The sequence below is a fragment of the Nicotiana attenuata genome, unplaced genomic scaffold (genome assembly GCF_001879085.1).
Source record: "Nicotiana attenuata strain UT unplaced genomic scaffold, NIATTr2, whole genome shotgun sequence".
NCBI lineage: Eukaryota > Viridiplantae > Streptophyta > Magnoliopsida > Solanales > Solanaceae > Nicotiana > Nicotiana attenuata.
The window spans coordinates 116,657-122,656 of NW_017670816.1; positions in this window are offsets into that span (position 1 = coordinate 116,657).

Sequence of the window (6,000 nt, forward strand, 5' to 3'; positions counted from 1 at the left end):
TAACATCCCGGCAAGGGAGATAACATTAAAACAACAACATCCCGGCAAGGGAGACAATATCATAATCCTCTTCTCTTTTTCACATTTACTTCACAACTCAATTCACAACTTGAGCCAATGCCCTATAATGTTCAATTGCCAATAATACTTCCACAAATTATTTTACAACTTGAGCCAACGCTCTTCAATGTTCAAATACCAATATTACTTCCACAAGCCTTGTTCAACAATAGAAATCATCACATAAGGCATGAACAATACAAACGGAGTCACATTAATCATAGTATAAGACTCACGGGCATGCTTGACACCAACGTATAGATACTCGTCACCATGCCTATACGTCGTACTCAGCAACTAACACATAGCAAATAGGACTCAACTCCTAATCCCTCAAGCTAAGGTTAGACCAAACACTTACCTCGATGCCATGAACACAATTCAAGACGCAACTACCGCTTTACCTCTTGATTCCACCACCAATTCGCTTGTATCTAGCCACAAGTTACTTAACTATATCAAAAATGCTAAATGAATCAATTCTAATGCATGAAAATAGATTTTCTAAAGTTTTTCCCAAAAAGTCAAAAATCGACCCCGGGCCCACATGGTCAAAACCCGAGGTTCGAACCAAAATCCGATTACCCATTCACCAATTGAACTAAAATATATAATTTGCTTTGAAATTGGACCTAAATCGAGGTCCAAATCACCAAAATTCAAAAATCGTAAGTTCTACCCAAAACACCCAATTTCCCCCATGAAAACCCTTGATTTTGAGTTGAAATCATGTAAAAAGATGGATTAGATTGAAAGAAATGAGTTAAAATTGACTTACAAATGATTTGGAAGAGTAGTTGTCTTTGAAAAATCGACCAAAGGTGTTTAGGTTTTGAAAATATTGTAAAAATGGTTGAAATCCCGTCTGAAATTCATTTTAGCAGGTCTCTGACGTCGCAATTGCGACCGGGGTTCGCAATTGCAAACCCTTCAGAACCTGTTGACTTCGCAAATGCGAAGATTTTGTCGCATTTGCGACACTGAAGGAATCCGGTCCTCTTCGCATTTGCGAGGGACCTTCGTATTTGCGATATCGCATTTGCGACCAAGGCAGTCCAGGCCATCTTCGTATTTGCGAATAAAGCTTCGCATTTGCGGGCTCGCATTTGCGAGCCAGGCTTCGCAATTGCGAAGCCTGCAGACCTGCAACATACCAGCAATTTTCTAAGTCCAAATTTCACTCCGTCGCCTATCCAAAACTCACCCGAGCCCTCGGGGCTCCAAACCAAACATGCACGCAAGTTCAAAAACATCATACGGACTTGCTCATGCGATCAAATCATCAAAATAACATCAATAACAATGAATTTAGTATCAAAATCAAAGAGAAATCTCATGAACTCTTAAGTTCAAATTTTAACAACCGAATGTCTGATTCACGTCATTTCAAGTCCGTTTCTTACCAAATTTTACAAGCTCATCTTAAATAGCATATAAGACCTGTACCAGGCTCCAGAACCAAAATACGGGCCTGATACCATCAAATTCAATTACATTCAAATTTCCAAAAACTCTAGAAATTTCAGTTAAACAATTTTCTTCAAAAATTCATTTCTCGAGCTTGGGACCTCGGAATTCAATTCCGGGCATACGCCCAAGTCCCATATTTTCCTACGGACCCTCTAGGACTGTCAAATCACGGGTCCGGGCCCGTTTACCCAAAATGTTGACCAAAGTCAACCTAAATTCATTTTAAAAGCAAAATTCATCATTTTTTTTACAGCTTTTCACATAATGGCTTTTCGGATACACGTCCGGACTGCGCACGCAAATCGAGGTGAGATAAAAAGGAGGTTTTAAGGCCTCGGAACACAGAATTTATTTCTAAAACAAGTGATGAACTTTTGGTTCATCACATTCTCCACCTCTAAAATAACCGTTCGTCCTCGAACGGACATATGAAGGAAGTACCTGAGTCGGAGAAAAGATGGGGATAACGGCTCCGCATATTGGACTCCCAGGTCGATGCCTCAACAGGCTGACCTCTCCACTGAACACGAACAGAAGGAAAACTCTTCGATCTCAACTGACGAACCTGCCGGTCTAGAATAGCTACCGGCTCCTCCTCATAGGACAAGTCCTTGTCCAACTGGACAGTGCTGAAGTCTAACACGTGGGATGGATCACCGTGATAGTTCCGAAGCATGGACACATGAAACACTGGATGCACGGCTGATAAACTCGGCGGCAACACAAGTCTGTAAGCCACCTCTCGCACTCGATCAAGAATCTCAAACGGGCCAATGAATCTAGGGCTAAGCTTGCCCTTCTTTCCAAATCTCATCACGCCTTTCATAGGCGACACCCAAAGCAACACTCGCTCGTCGACCATGAATGCCACATCACGAACCTTACGGTCGGCATAACTCTTTTGCCTGGATTGAGATATACGAAGCCTATCCTAAATGATCCCGACCTTGTCCAAGGCATTCTGTACTAGATCCGTACCCAACAACCGAGCCTCTCCCGGTTCAAACCACCCAACCGGCGACCGACACTGCCTACCATATAAAGCCTCATAGGGAGCCATCTAAATGCTCGACTAGTAACTGTTGTTGTAGGCAAACTTCGCTAAAGGCAAAAACTGATCCCACGAGCCTCCAAAGTCAATAACACAAGCTCGGAGCATATCCTCCAAAATTTGAATAGTACGCTCGGACTGCCCGTCCGTCTGAGGATGAAATGCTGTGCTCAACTTGACCCGTGTGCCCAACTCACGCTGAACTACCCTCCAAAAATGCGAGGTAAACTGCGTACCTCGATCATAAATGATAGACACGGGCACACCATGAAGACGAATGATCTCCCGGATATAGATCTCAGCTAACCTCTCAGAGAAATAGGACACTGCCACAAGAATGAAATGCGCAGACTTGGTCAGCCTATCAACAATAACCCACACTACATCGAACTTCCTCTGAGTCCGTGGGAGTCCAACAACAAAGTCCATAGTGATACGCTCCCACTTCCACTCGGGAAGCTCAATCTTCTAAAACAAACCACCAGGTCTCTGATGCTCGTACTTTACCTGCTGACAATTCAAACACCGAGCCACATACACAACAATATCCTTCTTCATCCTCCTCCACCAATAATGTTGCCGCAAATCCTAATACATCTTAGCGGCGCCTGAATGAATAGAGTACCGGGAACTATGGGCCTCCTCTAGAATCAACTCTCGAAGTCCATCCACATTAGGCACACAAATACGACCCTGCATCCTCAAAACTCCATCATCTCCCACTGTAACCTGCTTGGAACCACCGTGCTACACCGTGTCCTTTAGGACACACAAATGGGGATCATCATACTGCCGATATCGAATACGCTCCAATAATGAAGAACGAGCGACTGTGCAAGCTAAAACACGGCTGGGCTCAGAGACATCCAACTTGATGAAGTGATTGGCCAAAGCCTGAACGTCCAAAGCAAGCGGTCTCTCACCGACCGAAATATACGCAAGACTGCCCATACCGACTGACTTCCTACTCAAAGCGTCGGCCACCACATTGGTCTTCCCCGGATGATATAAGATGGTGATATCATAGTCTTTCAGTAACTCCAACCACCTCCTCTGCCTCAAATTTAGCTCCTTTTGCTTGAACAAGTATTGCAAACTCTTGTGATCTGTGAACACCTCACATGACACGCCATATAAATAGTGCCTCCAAATCTTCAGCGAGTGAACAATGGCTGCTAACTCCAAATCATGAACGGGATAATTCTTCTCATGAATCTTCAACTGTCGCGAAGCATAAGCAATGACCTTGCCATCCTGCATCAACACCGCACCAAGTCCAATACGAGATGTGTCACAATAAACTGTATATGGCCCTGAACCTGTAGGCAAAACCAACACTGGCACCGTAGTCAAAGCTATCTTTAGCTTCTGAAAGCTCGCCTCACACTCGTCCGACCACCTGAACCGGGCACCCTTCTGGGTCAACCTAGTCATCGGGGCTGCAATAGATGAGAACCCCTCCACAAACCGACGGTAATAACCCGCCAAACCCAAGAAACTCCGGATCTCTGTAGCTGATGTAGGTCTAGGCCAGTCCTTGACTGCCTCCATCTTCTTTGGATCTACCTGAATACCCTCTGCTGGTACGACATGATCCAAGAAAGCAACTAATCCCAACCAAAACTCGCACTTTGAAAACTTAGCATACAACTGACTATCTCTCAATGTCTGAAGAACAACTCTCAGATGCTGCTCATGCTCCTCCCGGCCGCGGGAATAAATCAAAATATCATCAATGAAGACTATCACGAACGAATCCAAGTAAGGCTTGAACACTCGGTTCATCAAATCCATGAAAGCTGCTGGGGCATTTGTCAACCCAAATAGCATCACCAAGAACTCATAGTGCCCATACCGAGTGCGGAAAGCTGTCTTAGGGACATCGGATGCCCTAATCCTCAACTGATGGTAGCCAGATCTCAAGTCAATCTTCGAAAATACCTTGGCACCCTAAAGCTGATCAAACAAATCATCAATTCTCGGTAATGGATACTTATTCTTGATTGTAACCTTGTTCAACTGCCGGTAATCTATACACATTTTTATCGATCCGTCCTTTTTCTTAACAAACAATACCGGCGCACCCCAAGGTGAGATACTAGGTCTAATAAAGCCCTTATCAAGCAAGTCTTGCAACTGCTCCTTTAATTATTTCAACTCAGGCGGGGCCATACGATACGGCAGAATACAAATGGGCTGAGTGCCGGGAGCCAAATCAATGCTGAAGTTAATATCCCTGTCGGGTGGCATTCCTGGCAGGTCTGAAGGAAAAACCTCAGGAAACTCACGAACAACAGGCACATAATCCATAGAAGGAACCTCAGCACTAGAATCACGAGCATATGCCAAATAGGACAAACACCCTTTTTCGACCATACGCCGAGCCTTCATATATGAGATAACACTATGGGTAGAATGACCAGGAGTCCCTCTCCACTCTAAACGAGGCAACCCCAGCAAAGCTAAGGTCACGGTCTTAGCATGACAGTCCAAGATAGCGTGGTAAGATGATAACCAGTCCATCCCCAATATGACATCAAAATCAACAATATCTAACAGTAACAAATCTACACGAGTCTCAAGACCCCCAATCACAACTATACATGAACGATGGATACGATCTACCACAATAGAATCACACACCGGTGTAGACACATATACAGGAGCACTCAAGGAATTACTAGGCATGACCAGATACGATGCAAAATAAGATGACACATAGGAGTATGTAGATCCTGGATCAAATAGAACTGAAGCATCTCTACTACAAATCAGAACAATACCTGTGATAACTGTATCGGAAGCCTCAGCCTCAGGCCTGGCTGGAAGAGCGTAACATCGGGGCTGGGCCCCACCACTCTGAACTATATCTCTGGGACGGCCTGCTGCTGGCTGGCCTCCACTTCTAGCGGCCTGACCTCCACCTCTAATACCTCTACCTCCACCTCTAGCACCTCTACCTCCACCTCTAGCTTGTTGAGCGGGCTGTGGAACACTCGGTGCCTGAACCATGGCACGGGAACCCTGATGTTGCGAGCTGCTCGATGCTCGAGGGCAAAATCTAGCAATATGTCCCATATCGCCACAAGTATAACAAGCCCTCGGCTGCTGAGACTGCATACCCTGACGGCCTGAATGACCACCCCGAAAACTCTGGAGTGGCGGTGCACTGATAGGAGCTGGTGGTGCACTGTAGGGCTGCTGATTAAAATACTGCATATGAGAACCACGGCCACCTGAAGCACCGTGAGAAACCTGAAGTGCTGACTGAAAAGGACCAGGAGGATGGCCTCTACCAAAAGAATCCCTGCTTCCAGACGAGGCACCACTAAATCTGCGTGAATGAAGAGGCCTTTTGTCAGACCCCTCGACCCCCCGCCCCATCCTCAACCCGTCCTGGCCTACGACTTGGCCGCCAT